Source organism: Neodiprion virginianus, chromosome 2, assembly GCF_021901495.1.
Source record: "Neodiprion virginianus isolate iyNeoVirg1 chromosome 2, iyNeoVirg1.1, whole genome shotgun sequence".
In the NCBI taxonomy this organism is placed as follows: Eukaryota; Metazoa; Arthropoda; class Insecta; order Hymenoptera; family Diprionidae; genus Neodiprion; species Neodiprion virginianus.
The window spans coordinates 22089566-22109392 of NC_060878.1; the positions used below are offsets into that span (position 1 = coordinate 22089566).

The window sequence follows — 19827 nt, forward strand, 5'->3', positions numbered from 1 at the left end:
CCATGTCCGCATATATAACTAACGTTTTATAGCTGACATATGTCAAAAATATGTCAGAAACATTTCGGTCATATGTCAGAAATATTTCCGCGATATGTTTCAGAAATTTTTCAGCGATATATCTGAAAATGGTGACTGATATATTGCTGAAACATTTCCGAAAGATATAGTGAAAATATTTCTGATATATTCCACAATACATTTCAAAAATCTTTCAGGTAATAAAGAAAGTCCTGAATCTGAATAAAATGATTAATTATATAGGTATCTTACAAAGTTTTTATTTTCAAATACATTATAAAATCGTACAGACTCATGTCCATATTAAGTCGTGAATCGAAGGCTTCTTTTGAAATATACATGAAAGTAAGTATGGTCTTTTTCTCAATATAAACTTATCGTTATATTATTGTGATTATATTATTTTGGGAACAATAATGCATATGAAAATATAGGTTTCAATAATTAAGCTGATATAGGGCAGTTTATTGCTTTACACAATATTTACAAAGAAATGTTACGTAACACACGTAGTAAATGTTACTACGTATAGTTACTACTATACTAGTAAATATGGTGTATAGCAAAAGACTGCCCTGTATCAGCTTAATTATCATAACCTATATTTTCATATGCATTATTGATTTAAAAATAATTTAATTATTGTAATATTATAATAATAAGTTTAAATCGAGAAAGAACTATACTTATTTTCATGTATATTTTAAAAAAAGCGTTTGGATCACGACTTTACATTTCGTACTATATGTGCTTAACGTGCTTCATTCTAATAATACTTAATTTAGTTTGTTGTTCAACGAGTCGACGTTTATGTCTATCTGAATAGCAGTCGTTACTTTTCCTTTTACGTGTCATTTTCTGAAATCAAATATCATAAATAATACAAGTATAATAAAGTATAATATTCAATGTTGCAAACATAAAACTTTGAATAACAAAAGGTCAGTCAATAATTTCTCATTTGATGTGCAGGAAAATAAAAGTTTATTCTGAAAACAGTCTGAGAACTAAAGTTTGTCAGGGTCTACTATACAGTTGACTGCAAAGTTAAGTTGTTTAACATAAAATATACACTGAAAATATGGACGTAATGCCACTATTGATATTAAATTAGTGTGATTGCCAATTGAATGGTAGCTGGTTACCCAATCATTTGATCAAACATAAACTAAATGATTGGTTAATAATAGTCTTACCTAAAACGTATGTTGTATATTTCGAATACACAGTTGACTGTCAGCTGCTCAACCTTTTCCTGCAATTATTACAGATGTTTCAAGATTTAGTTGTAAATACATGAGTGTGATTCAAAGTAAATAACATGTAATTACTGATCGGCGGTCTCCACCTAGTCTGATACCTTTCTAACTAAAGCTAGATTAGACGAGGCTCAAGGTGGTATACGCCAGATTGAAATAACGTATAAGCAGAATGTTTTGTGAGAGTATATTCTGCTATTTTATAATCAACAATGATAGGAATGTGCATAAAACTGAAGCTGACATAGGACGTATATACAGAGCTCTGTACATGCCTTATAAAGCTTTTTATGAATTAGCCTTGTTCTATTTGGGCCAGCGAGATACACTAAGTGTTTCATTAGGGCCCGTCTATATGTATAGCGTGAAAAATAATTATAATGCATAATAATATCCTATAATAATTATAGTTAAAATGTTAAAAACGTACAGTTTTGAATATACAGGCCTCAATCAGTAATTAACCAGTGAAAAGTAAACCGAAGTTTGATAACGTTCGGCGTATCTTCAAGTTTCACTTGATCAACAATTTAGTATAAATTAAAATTAGCCTTTGTTAATAAATCGCGACACTATACGAATATCGGAATATGCATAATTTAATACTGCATAAGGCAATTATGCCGTATCGTGTGATTTTCCATCAAGGGGGAAAATCATTATGCAATTTGAAGGATAATTATCAGGACGAATTTTTCTTTGGTGAATCATTCTGATTTGGATAAACGAAGATCTGTTAACCAAAAAATATGAGAAAAAAACCAGAAATTTCTACACACAATTTCCACTATTTCTGACTTTTTCTAAATATTTGGTCAAACACTCTTAGTTCATCAAGATCACAATGATTCTCCAAAGGAAAAGTTATTCTGACAAAAAGTTATCCTTCAAATACGTAGCATGATTTTTTCAATTCTGTGGAAAAGCAAACGAGTACTCACTCGTGAGAGGTCAACTGCGGTTAGGAAATAACCTTGTTGAGTAAACTATAAAAAGATTTAATATTATAGATGTTTCATAGTTGGGAAGTCAACGATCGTAATTATTTTATTTAATTCACAGATTGCCAAAAAATTATAAGCAGTATAGTACTTTCTGTTCACACATAAGCCGGTATTTCAATTGCATACCATTCAACACGTGGTGGCCAAGAACCGCGTACATAGCAAATATGCACGTAAATATGTAATTATGCCAAGTAGCTAAGGATATTTTTTGGTCTAATTCTCTACACATTTATTGGAAATTAAACATTTACTTACCAAATATCCACTTTTCTTGCCACGTGGGTTTCTGTAATTTTCTCAAGAGGTCCGTGGTATCTAACGACCTGTAAAACGCGGTGCGAAAAAACAAGAAAGCTCGAGAATAAAGGATGGAAGAGTGCACGACGCTGCGCGACGGTGATGCGCGAAAAATTGGCGCGCGACGCTCGAGCACTCGCGCTCGAGTATGCGACGTGATGCCATATTTTTAGGGTTTTTCAGCGCTTCCTCGCGGCTAAATCGCGAATAAATAAGGCGCGTTAATTTGAATTAATATAAGTACGACGGTAATTTTCATAAACATATACGTAGAATAAGAATGCGAATAAATATTATAATATTACAATTAGTGTAAACCGGTCACCCAGGAATCAAAAAGGAATGTTAATTGTTGATGAATTGTTTAGTTAAAATATAAACACTGCTTGTTTATTCTTATATAGTTCAGACGTAAATAACGAATATTTATATGTATCCGTTTAAGGCGTTCAAAACCACCACCTCCAATACTTGAATATTCTAAACATTGGAATTTGGAAGTATCTGGTCAATGTTATACTAGTTTTAAAGTAAACACGCATTCGGTGTGGACCACAATTTCGGACCCGTTGTCACGAGTCCCTTTGGCATCTCCCATATCTCCTATATCTCCCAAAATAATTATTTTTTCGACCTGGGACCAACGGCATTCTATTCTTAAATGTATTCTAGATTTTTCTAGATGGTTTTCAAAAAATCGATTTTTTGAAGCCGTCACAGTGGTGTTGTCCCTTAAGAGATATTGTTCGAGAAAATTGGTAGATTCAACAAGACAAATGAGAATTATGACGCCCAATTCGTATTCCGTCAAAAAATCTTCACTTCGGTCTTCTTGACTGGACGTAGCTCAGTATGCATAATCATTAAAGATCCATAACTTTATGAAAGGTATAAATATTGAAAAACTTTATGCACGTGTCCATTATGGAAAATTTGAAAAATGACAAATTTTATAAAAAATACTTATGTATACACACATAAACGGAAATATTACTGAAACGTTTCGAAAGTTCGGGTGATGTTACATTGCGCTTGAAATATTTCTGAAATATATTTATAATATCAAAAATGTTATATTGCATTTGAAATATTTCTGAAATATATTTGTAATATCGAAAATGTTATATTGCATTTAAAATATTTCTGAAACGTTTCAAAGGTACCAGTGATGTTATATTGCATTCGAAATATTTCTGAAATATATTTATAATATCGAAAATGTTATATTACATTTGAAATATTTCTGAAATATATTTATAATATCGAAAATGTTATATTGCGTTTGAAATATTTCTGAAACGTTTCGAATGTACCAGTAATGTTATATTGCATTTGAAATATTTCTGAAAGGTTTCCGAAATATTGGGAATGTTATATTGCAATTGACATATTTCAGAAACATTTCAGAAATATTCCTGAAATGATGTAATGAATCTGAAATGTTGTAACATTTCGGAAATATTTCTGAGATATTTCGTGCCGTGTGGGGATTATCCAAAAAAAGGCAAAATGGCATTTTTTTGCTCTTTTTTCACGTTAACGCTACAGGTGGAAAAAAATTTTTTTTCACATCAACCATGACAGACTCTTGTAGATAATTTTCTGCAGCAAAAGAAACTGCCCTTTGGCTCGCTAGGCGACCAGTAGTTCTAGAGATATCGGCAGTTGTGTAAAAAAGGATCCTTTGACATTCAAAATTCGATATCTCGAAGACAAATGGTCGTATCGAGGTTTAAAAAAAAGCATCTTGAAGCTGAATAAACAGGCTATGCGACCTATGCATTGGTTTAGCTCGGAAAAATTTTTCCATGCCCGTAGAGCGAAAAAAAACATGTGAAAAATTTTGAAAATTTTTTCTTCGTGCTTTATCCAAGAATTGCATGGCTGACAGTGCTTCGAAAAATTTTTCACCGAAAAATTCAAAAACTAGAGTCTTCAAGCTTCAAAAGCTTTGTTTTTTTATTTCTTGTACGACCATTTTTTACTGAAATACAGCCTGTTGAAGATCACCAAAAAATTTCGAAAATTTTTTTGTTCCCTTAATTTTTGCGAGAAGTGTATATACACAAAGGCTTTGAGCATCGAGTCTACATTGGGATCTCATAAAATGACCGGATAAATTATACAAAGCAAATATACTGAGCTAAAATTTTCCTATTTCAAGATGACGCAATGTTTATAGACGAATATCTCTTAATCGGTTACAGTTAGGAAAATTCTGTCTTAGTACTTTTTTACGGAGCGTGAAATGTCCTACAAGAATGAGTATTTAGATAGTTTATAAGTCAAGCCGTTTAAAAGGGAAAAAAAATCATAATTTTCTGATTTTTCTTTTTTGTTGTGTTATTTAAATGGAAAATGAAAAAAATAAAATAGGCACCTCTAAATATCAATAATAAGAGCTCATATTTGGCTGAGATATTCTATTTGAGATGCTATAACGAAATATTGATGCGCATTTAAAGATATTTTTTTTTTTTGTAACACCCTAATATGTAGTTTATACATATCACTGTATATTTATATCCACAGTATTGGGCAGCATTCAATTACTTTTTGTAATTAATAACATTTAAATTACAAATTAGAATTGTAATTTGTAATTGAAAAAATTGAATTACAATTTCAATTCTATTTTGTAATTACAAAAAGGAATCAATTACCAATTATAACTGTAACGGATATCTTTTTTCGAATCAGTTACAAATTTTAACTGTAATTGACATCCGTTTATCGCGTCAATTACAAATTAAACAAGTATATGACCCTTTTTTAAACTCAATTACAAATGAACAAAGTAATTGACATTTTATTTCGAATCAGTGCGGGGCCCATTTCGCCTGAATCTCCCCTTTATGTAATGTACTTGATGGGACGCCTTTGAAGTAGTCGAATTCCGGAGCAAAATAGAACATCTATTTTTCGAGGCCCAAGAGTTTTGTAAATATTCCTAAAACATTGAATTGGATAACTTCAAATGATTTGAGCCAGTACATACATACTCATAATGAACATAAAAGCATAACAGCTGTACAAATTCCCTGCGAATAATCGTCCGATGAAAATGTATATGGTGTGCAAAATCACGTTCATTAGATATTTACTTGTTTAACATTCGTACGTTGTGAACGCAAATTATCCTAGAAATGATATTGAAAGATAGGTCGAGGGTGGATAATCCGGAACCCTGCGGCGCAAGTACTGATCTGAATAATATCGGTAAAGATAGTTTGATTGGGGGCCAGACGCAGGAACGTCGAACTTTTTATCATTGCTCTGTTTCCTCGTTCATGACACGTCGTTTTATGTCCTAATAAATGGTTGACCATTGCACGTTGGGTTCAATAATTGTTTAGAGAGATGGCAAAAGGATATGGATCATCGACGTGGGATCCGCGAATTAGTGATGAGGAAGAGTGTAAATGAAACGAAAATGATGTTGAGATGGAGAGAGATAATGATTACCGATAAACGAGACTTTTATTGGTTTCGATGTGGCGATACAGACCGTATCGCAAGAGAACGTTACAGAGAGTGATGATTTACGGAGCGAGAGAAGACATAGATTACACACATACATGATTTCGAGACAGTAGACAATATATGAGATACAGCTGATAGGTTTTGAGTCGCGATACGGGCAAGCGGCGAGATTTGACGCAGAGACGGCATAGTCGAGGAAATAAAGCAATGGACTGTCGATTTTTTGAGCAGTTAGACGGATTTTAATGCGGTTTTTTGCATTCGCTTCGTAAGAGCGCCTACAAACTTTGTGAAATAAATTGATTAATTAATTTTTTGAAAATGCATTATGGCATTAATAATATGCATTTTGCAAGTGCACTTCCAAGAGACACTAAATAAAAAATTTGCTACTCGGGGGTTTTTGGGGTCGCTGAACACGAATATCGCCACGGCAACCGTCTCCGAGGTACCTGGTGCCCAGGGTGGACAGTATCAACGTCTTCTCCTAGAGTTTTGGCGAAAATTGTGATCGAATTTGTGATTGAATTAAGAACAATATACTTTAATTGAGGTAAAAATGATAATACTCAAGATAATTCCAGAAAAAGACGTTGAAACGTTCACCCTGGCCACCACGTACCTCGGAGACGGTTGCCGTATCGATATTCGTATTCAGTGACCCCAAAAACCCCCAAGCAACGAGTTTCGACAAATTCGATCACAATTTTCGCCAAAACTCTAGGAGAAGACGTTGATACTGTCCACCCTGGGCACCAGGTACCTCGGAGACGGTTGCCGTGGCGATATTCGTGTTCAGCGACCCCAAAAACCCCCGAGTAGCAAATTTTTTATTAAGTGTCTCTTGGAAGTGCACTTGCAAAATGCATATTATTAATGCCATAATATATTTTCAAAAAATTAATTAATCAATTTAGTTCACAAAGTTTGTAGGCGCTCTTACGAAGCGAATGCAAAAAACCGCATTAAAATCCGTCTTACTGCTCAAAAAATCGACAGTTGGGCCGTTTTTAGTGCTTTATTTCCTCGACTAGCAAGTAAACATTGCACGCGAGTGCGCGTACATGTGCGAGGACGATTTTGAGTGTCGCGAGACACACATTTAACTATTCGCAACTTTGCCGAAACAATAATAAATTACTTTCCACCGAGTTTCGACTATCTTCTTACCCTAATTGGCTCGACGACCACTGTTTGCTTCATGCGGGAACAGAGTGTACGATTTGATTTAAAAAAAGTACCAATTACTTTTGTGATTTGTAATTGATTCGTAAAAAGTATCATTACTTTTGTAATTTGTAATTGATTTGAAAAAAGTGTCAATTAATTTTTTCATTTGTAACTGATGCGATAAAGGGATGTCAATTAGAATTGCAATTTGTAATTGATACGATAACAGGATGTCAATTGAAATTGTAATTTCTACTTGATTCGAAAAAGGATGACAATGACAATTGTAATTTCCAATCGTTTTTTTTTTTTTACTCAATTACAAAATACATTTGCAATGTGCAATTAATGTTCTTTTCAGTTATAAAGTACAATTGTACTTTGTAATTAATTAATTACACCCAATACTGTATATCCATTTATACCCCAGTAATTCAGTTGATAGTACTCACTTATTCCGTCAAACTGAGTCTTATTTCACTTTTTTCCACCCCTATGTCATGTGATTTAACATCCATATGCAAATTGATATGATCATCTGCACGGTAAAAATGTACGAACTTTGGCTTAGCCGCGGATTCTTGATTTCCTGATAAGCAATTTGACAAGCGTGTGCTTTTGTCAAAACAAACCACAGTTTTCTTTTGGTCGTCAAATTCCTTTGATATCACTTCGTTTTCTTTCTATTTTTCTTTTTCGTAGTGTTTGTCCAACCCAATGTAAACAGCAAGTGCTCAACTACGCTGAATCACGTTGTTAGAGGCAGTGATGTGCCTCAGAAATAGTGTACCTTGGCACATTTCTCAATTGCTGTAATTTACTGCTATCAAGTGGCGAGCATCGATGGCAAATAAATTACGTGGGATGTTATTTGGAACGGGAAGGCTGCGGTGGATGAAATAACGAAGGTGGGAGATCGCCACGGAATTGAAAATTTATAAGCCCCATGGGCAAAAGAATAAGCAGACGAAGGTCAATTTTTAGAGCAAAGAGCAAAAATATTGGACTCGCAGAAAAATAATACCGAGTGAAATTGAGATAGAAATAGATTTATGAGGGTCGCATTCGAGTGCTGAAATATCTTGGGAAAACTAAGTATAACAACATAAGGTTGTAAACAGAGGATCTTAGGGTTTTGGGAGGAACACATACGATAGTGCAATTAGCAATCCTGACAGTGATTCCAGTGAAAATAAATTGACGGTACGCAACAGTTCTGTCGAGATCTCAGATTATTTGGTATGAAGATAAGTAGCCCATACTCCCCTCTCCCCGCCGCCGTAAAGATATGAGAGATGTGAGATATCCCCGAATTTAAGGGCACCATACTTTGAGGGTGCTCATCCACTAAATGTACCTATAAAAAGTATTAACTGTCCAGCTTTACAAATTTTCTTCTGAATACTGTTGAATCGAATGAACATCATACGCTACAGCCCTAAAATCCAAAAGAAAATTTGAGTGTGGTCGATTTTTTAACGTTCAGAGAAAATGATATGTATCAAAATTGTTCGATTACAAACAGTGGCAATACGGTTGAAAATAATCACATTTTCACCAATGCAATATCCTTGTTGGTGTAGAAAAACGTGTATAAACTTCAACATGGGGCTGAATTTAGCTTAGAAACTTCATAGCTATCGACTCATATAGTCTTCGTGATACATCAAATGAACAGGTTTGATCTTGTTCTCTGTTTCTTTTGAGTTTGCGCAGTGCTTTTGGAAGCGTGAAACATTCTTATTAATATTTTTATGTTTTTTTTTTTCGTTAAATACGAAAAAAATGTATAGCTTTGTAACTGAATTCGGTCCGATACTGAATTTATACACATTTTTCTGTACTTAGAAAGAAGTATCATCTAAAATCTTAGTGGAAACGGGTGGTTATTGAGAAATTTAAATAACTAATGAATTTTAGTTTTTTTATATCAAATTTTAAGAGCCGCCATATTGCTTTGAAGACTATGACTTAAAAATCAACTTAAATATATAGTGTAACTCTTTCATCAACTTTTCTTCTTATCGTTCATAGTATTTGAGTTACAACTCCATTGAAATCGGAGGTGGTAGACTTGAAAATATGCTTTGTCGGTTACTCACTTCCAAACATGTTCGAATCAAAATCTACAAAAATTCACATACAGTCTTATTAATTGATGAAAAGATCTCACCAAGATCTGAGAAGGTAAAGGTTTTGGTCAGGTCGATTATATATGAAATGCCGTATATGTATATAGAAGCTCATTGTCAAACTCCAAATGGCAATGTTGCGCAAAATTCTTATTCGTTTTTTTAGGCATATGAAATTTGATTTCATAACGTGTATGTGTTGCAAGATATACACTGTGCAATCAAGAGATCATGCTAGTGTAACGGGTCGAAAAATAACTGATTTTCGTGATTTATTCTCCGACGGTTAAAATACGCTAATTATCCATTTTTTTTCTGCCAAACCAAAGCACTCTTGAAGAATAGAAAATAAATTTTTAAACGTTTTTTCTTATTTCTTTGAATCTGAAATATACGGCGTTTCACATCAAGTTTATGCATGAGAAAATCATTCAATACTCGAGAAGGTTTTGCTAGTTTTATATAAATGCCGAGTAATATTCAAAATTTTTTCAACATTCTCATCAAAACTGTAAACATATAATTGAATTGTTTACGAATTCTCGTCCACGCCGTTGATCGTAAGAAAACGAGAAAATTGAATTTTTATGCATGGGTTTCACAGAAGAGCCAACGTAATTATTCTCTTTGTTCCCCGCAGCAGCCGAACTAGTGAACCCCCTTTAAAAAAAGTAGTCACAACAACATATTTTGAGTGAACTTGATTTTACTTCCGGTAATTGCATTGGCTCGTAAGGTGACGCGAGGAGCTGCGACAAATACTGTCTTTAGGGCTTGTAAATGCTCAAAGTAAATTGTACTCCATGTTGTTGGTTCAGACGCTCTTATTTTGTGATAAAAACCTTCAGATATGTCTACATTATTCTAGTGATAGGTGATACCTATTCACTCGTATACGTTCCGTTATAGACTGACTTCAATAGTGTAATGGGTTAGAAGTGTACATATTTAATTATAGTTATAGCTTAGTCTAAATACTATAGTAATACACTACACTGTCGAAGTGTCTTATTTGAAGAAATTATGTATGATGATTATATATAATATTCAGAAATTGTAAAATGCGCTCACCCTTCACTTCAAGATTAGGTATATTTTTCGTATTCCACGGTACCGTATGAAACGAATACTTAACAGATCTAGATATATATAAATATCTAAGGATTGCAGCTGTAATGTCATCTTTATTTTCTGTATTTATCAACAAAACCATCGCAACTACATACCCTTAAATAACCAGGAATTGGAACATACACTCCACGCATTTACACGGAGAGAAAGGATTATTTGAGTCAAATGATATTCGTTTCATTCGGCTAAATTCTGTAGTTAGATACGGTGAACACAATACTTACTCGATTCGACGAAATACTTTTGTCGGACTAAATACTTGTGACAACTTAATACAGAATTGAATCAAATCTTTAAATAATTATGCTGACTATCAATTTATTCAACGTGGCAAGAGTTGCTTGCGAAAATGTCAATTTTGCGTCAACAAAACGTGTAACTGGAATAACTAAAATCTAATTGGACGCACCTCAATCGCTTTGTTTCAAAAATATGAAATTGCTGTTTCAAACAAATTAAGTTCATTCTATTTTATGTTCTGTGGAGAGAAGACTTCAATGGTTGAAGCAAGTAACGTTTGTTGTTTCACAAAATCTTTTGCACTGACTAAACATTAGAGTTATTCAAGCGCACAAAACGTATCCTTCGTATGATATACAGGGTGGGGCATTTAAAGTGTGTCAGAGCAATAGTACTCAAACTATTGATGATACTCAAACAAGTTTCAGATGAAAGTTACATTGTTCAAAAAGGCCGTCATACTGGATCATTTTATTTTTTTTTGGTGGAGGCGCTGAAGCTACGTCAAGGTCAACGCCACTTTTTTAAATGGAACAATGCATTTTTTTTCCTACGACATTATTACTGACTATGAAGCAAATTCAGTGATCTACAACACAAGGTCATTCTAGGCACGCGAAATATGAAAATAGTTGAAATCATCAAATCAAAATCATTATTTTCAAAGGAATTACTGACCATGGTTTGTGTCTACCTTTTTTCACCTGCCATCACACGACTAATGAGATCAGATGTATAAAAATCCAATACTATATATACTTTTTTTACTTTTATATATACTTTTATACTTTTTTACTTTACTTCGTTACCGGATACTTTTTTTTGCGAGTGTCCGTTTACGTCCGTGTGAGCGTTAATGAGTTAACCAGTCTTCACGTTGGGGGTGGATAAGATTTCGTGTTCTTCTAATTTTTTTAGGCAGCGGTAATCATCTGGTCCGCAACATCAAAATTTTTATGAATGTTGCGAAATTACCAATTTTGAAATATTTTTACAATTCGAATTTTCTTCTTCTGGTCTTTTGTACAATGAAACTGTTCCTTTAATTATTGAATTAATTGACTGTTTGTTGTTTTTTTCCGATTCCGTTTCAATGTCATCTTTAATATGAAATACCCTTGAAGTTAGTGTTTTGCGCAATTTTTTCAGTTTGTCGTAAGGATGTTGTTTTTAATTGAACTCTCATTTAGTTTTAAAATATCCACAGATCTTTTCCTTGGCGTAGAATTCTTTTCATATTTTGAAGTTAATTAGCGCTGGAGGATTAATGATACGTAATGTTCGTCCAGTAACGGTCAATTTAAAAGAATTCTTTTCGGCACTTAACGATTGAATTACCGCACTGGTATTACGTTGAGGATCCTCACTTGTTAGTGAAGAACTATCACTGATTTTATCGATTTCAGGTATTTTTGTAAGTATCAACTGACAATAAATTCTCACATTTGCGGACTTTGCCAAATTTTTTATGTTCAACTTCTGTAGCATCGTGGGAAGTACACGTCTCAAATCTTTTACGGATTGTCTGCAATGCTTTTCTAGATTGAACGGGTTGAAGCAACGGTCATAACTAATCTGTTTTGGTGCCATAATGAATATTGAAAATTTAATTTCGAAGCACTTCAAAAAATATAAAACACTTGTGAATTGTTTGAAGCTACGTGATCAGAAAATCGAGCGACTCCAGTAAGCATCAAAACGATACTGAAATAGTCAAACAATAGAATGCATTCCGCTATTGCAGGGAGGTCATGAATACCTGAAAGGGTAAATAAAAGGAGATTTCTAAGAGCCTGGTAAGAACCCAGTTCATGTCCAAAATTTATGCCTGAGGCTTCACACAAACGGCTGTTCAGACAATGGGTCTTGATATTGTATTACTCGGAATATCCTGAAAACTTGGCAATTACTAGATATCTATAACCTTCTGAGAAATTCAGTGTAAGCTGTGTGACGTTGCACCTAGAGTGCAAGTCATAACAAACCCCAAACCCGCGGGGAAGAGCCGAACGGGTGAGTCCTGTCCCGTCGGGAAAGACCCGAACATAACCGAAGCCCCCCGACGCTCGGCAGAGCCGAGCGCCAGATTCAGTACGAGCACGGAAGTAACAGCAGCAACACCTGAGCAGCCCAGCCTAAGAGCGGACGAGAGAGAGAGAGAGAGAGAGAAAGAAAGAGAGAGAGTCACCGCCACACACCGATACACCCAGCTACACTCAACCACACCGAGAGAAAGAAAGAGAGAGAGTCACACCCACACCCACCGATACACCCAGCTACACTCCACCACACCTCGAGACACCCACCCACACGCCGACGACACCAGGTTAGCCTGCATTCTACCGCCGATCTGCTCCTCCCCTCGCAATACCAACCCTTTCTACCCCACACTCCCCGTCACACTACACCACCCTCCCCTCGCAATATCAACCCTTCCGACCTCATATTCCCCGTCACCTCCCACACTCTCCTCCCCCCCCCCCCCGCGCGCGTATCTGTAAGTTAGTATTAAGTAACGCTAAGGGCTGAGGCGTGATCAGCCACCGCTCAAGTCTACAACCCTTTTGTACCTCTTAGTTTAAGTCGACCCCTTGTGCAAAAATACACACACCAAGTTTTACCTTTCACATCCGCCCCGTCTCTAATTGTCTCTTTCCCCCCCCCCACATTATTCGTGCGGACTCAAAACCCGTCACAGCTGTAATAAAAATTTCTTGGAATGTATTCAGTGTTTCGGAGTTGCAAGCCAATCGTATAGAAGGCAAAATTAGCACACAGTTTGTTACCAGACTTGAATTTCAATTACGTATAACTATGCGCGAACAGAGTCTGCCGCGCCCCTGCCTGTGGCCATGCGTGACGTGCCTCAGGAATCAATCACTTTTTAATATAGTTTACGTCGGAGTTCCACTTTCAAACATACAGCTTTCTTAGAGAATGAATCAAGGAACACGCTTGTATTTTTTTGAAAATTTTCAAGAAGTTAATTATCTTGAAAATCACATTTAAATAATATAATTTCTTAATATAAATGAAAAATCATTTATCCAATAAATTTGAAATACATAAGATGAAATTACGATTTAAGAGCTTTGAAATTAGTTTTTGTTGCAATCTGTACGAAAAAGGGAACCAGAGATCTCGACGTTAAAGTAGAGCATGATGTCCATTTTTTGAAAATTCAACCCCTCGTAACTTTTGAATTATTCGAGTAGAAAAAAAGAAAAAAATTGTTTGATTCATTCATTTTGCTCAGAGAATTTGGAAGAAAAATGATGAGAGAATCAGAAACATCAAGGCATATTTTTGACTAAATCCGTCCCGCTTGACGTGCAATGACGCATATGTAGAAGTATAAATTGAACGTGTGTCAACAGTTTTCGTTAATTTTTAGTTAAATCAATTTCGATGGCTCGAAAATTGATATCATGCTTTCTTCGTTGGCAACAGGTCGGATGGAAAATTTTTATCTAATTTATCCTGATGGTATCTGACTTCCTAACAGACTACACAGTTTTGTAACTATCTCTGAAGCTACTTCTATAGCGAGAAAGTTCACTGCCTAGTGGCCATTTATAGTACTAGTATACCCATGTTTATGATGAATATATTCTCTACTTGTTTCAAAGCATGTGGTGTTTCTTTTAGCTCGTAAAAAAATTAGTGCAACTGATTTAACTAGTTACATCAAGCAAGCTGCGGTTAAATCAACAAAGTATGTCACTCGATCCATGTAACTTTTTTTTTCGCTAGATTCCTGTGCTAATTTTATTTGAAGTGTTGAATAGTTTTTGTTAACGAACATACGATTGGAAGAACAATACATAAACTTCAAACGAAATGATATTCAGTTGATTCTATTTCCGAAACATATCAATAGGTTTACTAGAATCAATTCTTCACTCGATCACGACACCACATGCTTTTGTCGAATCAAAGAATTTGCTTGAATAAATCGTCTTGACAAATTAACTAAATTGAATTTGTTGCACTGAAGTTATCGTATGTGTTCAGGAAAGAAGTTCGTGACCAGGAGGTAGATTGAAGAATGAAGTTTGTCGAAAATCCGGTCAGGAAGAAGAAAGTTTAATACTTTGAAGGACTTGAGAATAAAAATCGACGTTTCGGCCGGGCCCTGCCGACCATCCTCAGGAATAATTTCTATAATAATTAACAAAACAGGATGCTTCAAAACAACAATTCTGAATTGAGAGCATGGAAATATGTTCAAACAAATATTTGTTGTTGTAAACAATCGGTGAAAAATTAAACAGTTGCAAGAAAACTTGTCAAAGTGACAGTTTTAGGTTAAGTGTCAAAATTCTTGAGAAAGGTTAATAAGAGGAAAAATTGGTTGATGAGAATTGAAATATGTCAGAAAAAATGCTTAATAATAATGTGGGAATTGGAATTGGGGAAAAGATCAGTTAAATTTGAAAAGATTACTCACAAAAAATGACGACCAGTACATGCTTAGGTGTCGTTAGAGGTACAGCATTCCGGACGGAAGTGAAGGTTAGCGGGAAACGATCCGTAAATCTATGTTGATCACGTGTGATCTTGATCTATGTTCGAAAGTCATGGAATACAAAAGGCAGGCGACCAATCGGAGTAAGGGGCGCCAAGATTTGAAAACAAGATTGTGTGAACTAGAGAATGTTAGAGTATAAGTGGCTAAGATGTTCAATATCTGTACGTTTGTTAACGGAGTTCCTTTTGTTCTTAAAGATATGAATCATTTCTTTGATGATACGTTTATACCAATTCGGTTCTGTAGCTAGGGTTATAGAATTGTTGAAATCGAAATTGTGCCCCAGGCTTAAGGAGTGATCTGCTAAAGCACATCTGTCAGTGACATGGCATTTGATATTAGAACGATGGCTAGGAATTCTATTTTTTAGGTGTTGTGAAGTTTGTCCAATATAACTCATGCTACAGTCTCGACATGGTATTTTATATACACAGTTAATTTTCTCTAAATTAGGAGTAACAGATTTTAGATGAGAAAACAGAGACAGTTTTGTAGTATTAGATATTCTAAAAGTAATTTCAATTCCCTCGTCATTCAGAATTTTTTTGATTTGGCTAGATAGATTTTCTATATACGGTATAGAGATAGAGTTTTTAAATTTATCATTAACATCGGTTGGATTGTTGGAGTCTAAATTCCAATCAATCGAGTTGTACATTTTTTCTACTCTATACTTTTTGATATCATTAATGAATTTTATAGGATAGCCATTGGAGATAAGAGTTGTTTCAACAAGTTTTAAATTCTTTTTAAGGAATTGAGGGTTTGAGATTCTAAGGCAACGATCAAATAAGGATATGGCGACAGATTTTTTATGTTTAATGGGATGATGTGAGTTAAAATGAATGTATCTCGCAGACCAGGTTGGTTTGTGGTGCCAATCTAAAATTATGGTGTCATTGTGGTTAATCACCATAGTGTCTAGAAAACTGATTTTTCCAACTTCTTCCAACTCAAAGGTGAATTGAATACGTGGGTGAAAATTGTTAAACTTATTAAGAAGGAATTGTAGGTTTTCGTTCTTCACACACATTATAATATCGTCTACATATCGATAGTAAAAAGGTAGGCTGAAAGGGAGATTTGAAATGATTTTTTTTTCAAAATGTTCGAGTACTAGATTCGCTACTACTGGGCTAATTGGTGAGCCCATTGCTACGCCAAAGATTTGTTGGTAGAATTTATCTTTGTAAGCGAAATAGCATGAATCTAAACAAAGTTTGGTGGCCGCTAGGAATTCTTTTTTATTGATGTTGGTGTGAGATTTCAAATTGGGCCAGTTTTTACTGATAATCGATATTGCTAGATTGGTTGGAATGTTTGTAAACAGTGATTTGACATCTAGGGATACTAACAGGTGATCAGGAGGGATTGTTTTTCCCCTGATTTTGTTTACAAAAGACCAAGTGTCCTTGATGTGATAGTCGGATGTACCTGTTATGTTTGATAAGACACAAGAACAAAATCTCGAAATTTTGTAGGTGGGAGAATTGATGTTACAAACAATCGTATACGTAATACGTAATACGTTATCGTATGTGGACAAAAATAGGATACTAGATTGAAACGAATGGACTCCAATAAAATGTATTTTGTTAGTTAAAGAATTCTTTTCCCTGCGCGTAACCACGTATTACGTATTTGAAGTGTAACAAAAAGTATCCCATGATCATCAAAACATTTTATTTTTCCGCAGACGTACGTTAAAGATAAAGATACTGCCGTAAGCTCTACAGTTTGTGATTGGGGATTATTGCGTGGTGACCTGGACTCACAACATTAAAATGAATAATGCACCGAAAACAAAGGCTTTGGCTTTGGCCGTATCTGCGATTCAGAAGTTGCAGGAAGTTAGAGGATCGACGTCCCGAGATATTGTTCACTACATAACAAGGAACTTCGGATTTCATGAGGATGTGGTCGGAAAACAGGTTAGAAAGTAGCAATTAGAGATATTTACGTACGAGGCGCGGGACGAAGGCGCTCAACATCTATCGAAATCCGAATTTTTGATAAATCCTTAAGATTTGCTGACAAAATTTTTACGGGTCAAAATGAAAAAAAATTGGTGAGTGGGCAAATGATACACGTGAGATGCAGGGGTTGATCTACCATGCAACACGCAGAACTTCCGATACGAAAGTGTCCATCTATTCTAATACTTGATCAATTTGGTTCACTAGATTCGGGCAGTGTCTTTTTCCGTGCTCTTCAGTGCGAAAACTTGTTGATGAACTTATTAACTACACTGATAACAAATTCGAACATGAAAAGCTTTTACCGAGCATTCTCCACTAATTCAGTCACGTCTGTTTGGAATATCACGATTGAATGTCGTTGAATTTCAGATCGTTTGACAAACGATTTTTAAATTTTTTTTAGTTTTTTTTAATCACATTTGAGTCCTATTTGATATTAAAATCGGTGATTTTTTTTAGATTTTCCAATCCATCACAGAACTGTCTAGTGTAAAAAATTAGCCATCTCAGATTCATTGTCCCTAAGTGTACATCTTTATCAAATCGTTTTAGTAACAACGATCTGTATATTGCCGCAATGGTAGGTATGACGTAGTTTCATGCTGCGACTTTCAAAACACAACAACTGTGTTACCAGGCTCACTCGATCCAAGGTGTATGATTTACAAAACATATTCATCATCTTGAATAGATTGATTAATTTCAAAAACTGTACAAATGCACCAAAACTACTTTTAAGTAGTACTAAAATGTGACCGTTTATGAATGGTATTTAAGAGGGTCCGAAAAAGGTGGCTGAACTGATGAGAATGCCACATATACACTCGATGCTCGTAGAATGATGTGTATTCCTTAGGTGATTTGTTTCTTATTAACTCGTTTTACTAGCCTTTGGCATATGAGTGAATGATGTGAATTATGAGTGTATTGATGATCGAATGTATAATGAATTCAGTGGGAAACATAGCAACAAGACTTACAAAATCCCCGGCGTAACTTAGCAGGCGTACAGGCTACGTCGTCACGTTTGTGGGTGAATGATGTCAGTGATAAATTATATCAAGAGTTCACGATCAAAAAGCGGCGACCGTCAGGAATCTGAATTGCTTAATTTACCTTCTATGGATCTTCCGTGTTAAAGGAAGGGCAAGTAGTGTAAGAGCTGGTGATATTTTTCAGTAATTATTTATTCAAGGTCTATTTTTTGTGAGAATGTCGAGGGAGACATGTATAAGTGACACCTATGAGGATTATCCCTGATAGCGGTATGCGAGGGAGGCAGAACACCTCTAATATGTAATATAATAGTGAAAATATTATTATTATTCCATGGCTGCAACTGATCGTATTGTTTGTTTTTTAGCCTATAAATCTCGTCATAATATTGGCAGATCGATTGGCTGGTAATAAAAGGGTTGCAGATCGTACTTTTGAATTTCGGATTTCTGTTTCACTTTTTCATCGTAGATGTCAAACAAGTCCCTCATAAATTCAGTGTATCCTATAAGTGAAGAGTAGAGTTCTATAACTGTCTATAAATCGATATCAACACTTTGCAGCTTTTGGCTTATAATGTGAAAGCGATCCAACAGTGGGGTCTAAAATACGGACATAAAAGCTGTCTCAATTCGATGAAAACTTTTTTCCAGTCCTGCAGCTCCACTACGTGTTACTGGTTTCTCAATAGTATGTTCTTTTATTTTACACAATGCTTCAACCCTTTCAGTCATAGTGGGACCGCTACGGTCCCACCTTTTAAAAAATCACCTCAGAGCTCTAGTATTGAACCAAGGCCTCTGAAAATACGTATCTAGGGGTTTTTTGAGTCGCTGATCACGAATATGAAGTCGGATTTTGAAAATTCAGAATGGTGGATCCGCTATAGTCGATGAAATTGGGCAATGTGACAATAAAAATTTCAATCACGTAAAATCTTATTTTATCAGGAATATTCCTTGAAATATACATTAGAAATAAATATTTCAGTTAATTTGAGATGAAATTTGAGATAATTGAAATCCGTGGTTCCTTATCATTATCATTGATATATATATATATATGTGTGTGTGTGCGTGCGTCATAATAGAGATATTGAAAAAAAACAAGTAGAAGAAAAAAACAATAAAAAAACAGAAAAAAAATAAAATAAAAAACAGAAAAAAGCAACAAAAAACAGAAAAATAAACAAAAAAAAAGTGGAACTAGGTGCTCTCCACGTCCTCGTCGTTAGTTCCGGTTAGGGCTAAGAGAGAGACACGAATATAGACAAAGAAAATAAGCTGGCATTTGCCATCTTGGATTTAGAAATTATGAAGTCATGACTTCAGATTCGTGATCAGCCATTCCAAAATCCCCCAAATGACTAAATTCAGGCCAAAATATTGAGCAGAAAGATATAAAATATAAAACTTGACGTCCACCATATCGGATCCGCCATTTTGAATTTTGAAAATCTAATGCCAGATTCGTAATAAGCGACCATGAAAACCCCTGAGTACAAAGTTTTAGAAGAATCAATAAGTATTTGGAATTTCACGTCCGCTATATTGGATCCGCCATTTTGAATTTAAAAAATCT

The 19827-nt window shown here is 34.9% G+C and overlaps 1 protein-coding gene and 1 long non-coding RNA gene across 2 annotated transcripts in view; both read right to left on the reverse strand.

Moving 5' to 3' along the window:
• LOC124298818 (gonadotropin-releasing hormone receptor) overlaps positions 1-19827 on the reverse strand; it is a 214388-nt gene that overhangs the window by 105163 nt on the left and 89398 nt on the right. The gene's annotated exons all lie outside the window — the stretch shown is intronic.
• LOC124298824 (uncharacterized) lies at positions 690-2620 on the reverse strand. Its single transcript, XR_006906889.1, has 3 exons — positions 2543-2620; positions 1218-1276; positions 690-879 (listed from the first exon to the last, which is right to left on the reverse strand). It is a non-coding gene; the product is annotated as an uncharacterized LOC124298824 (long non-coding RNA).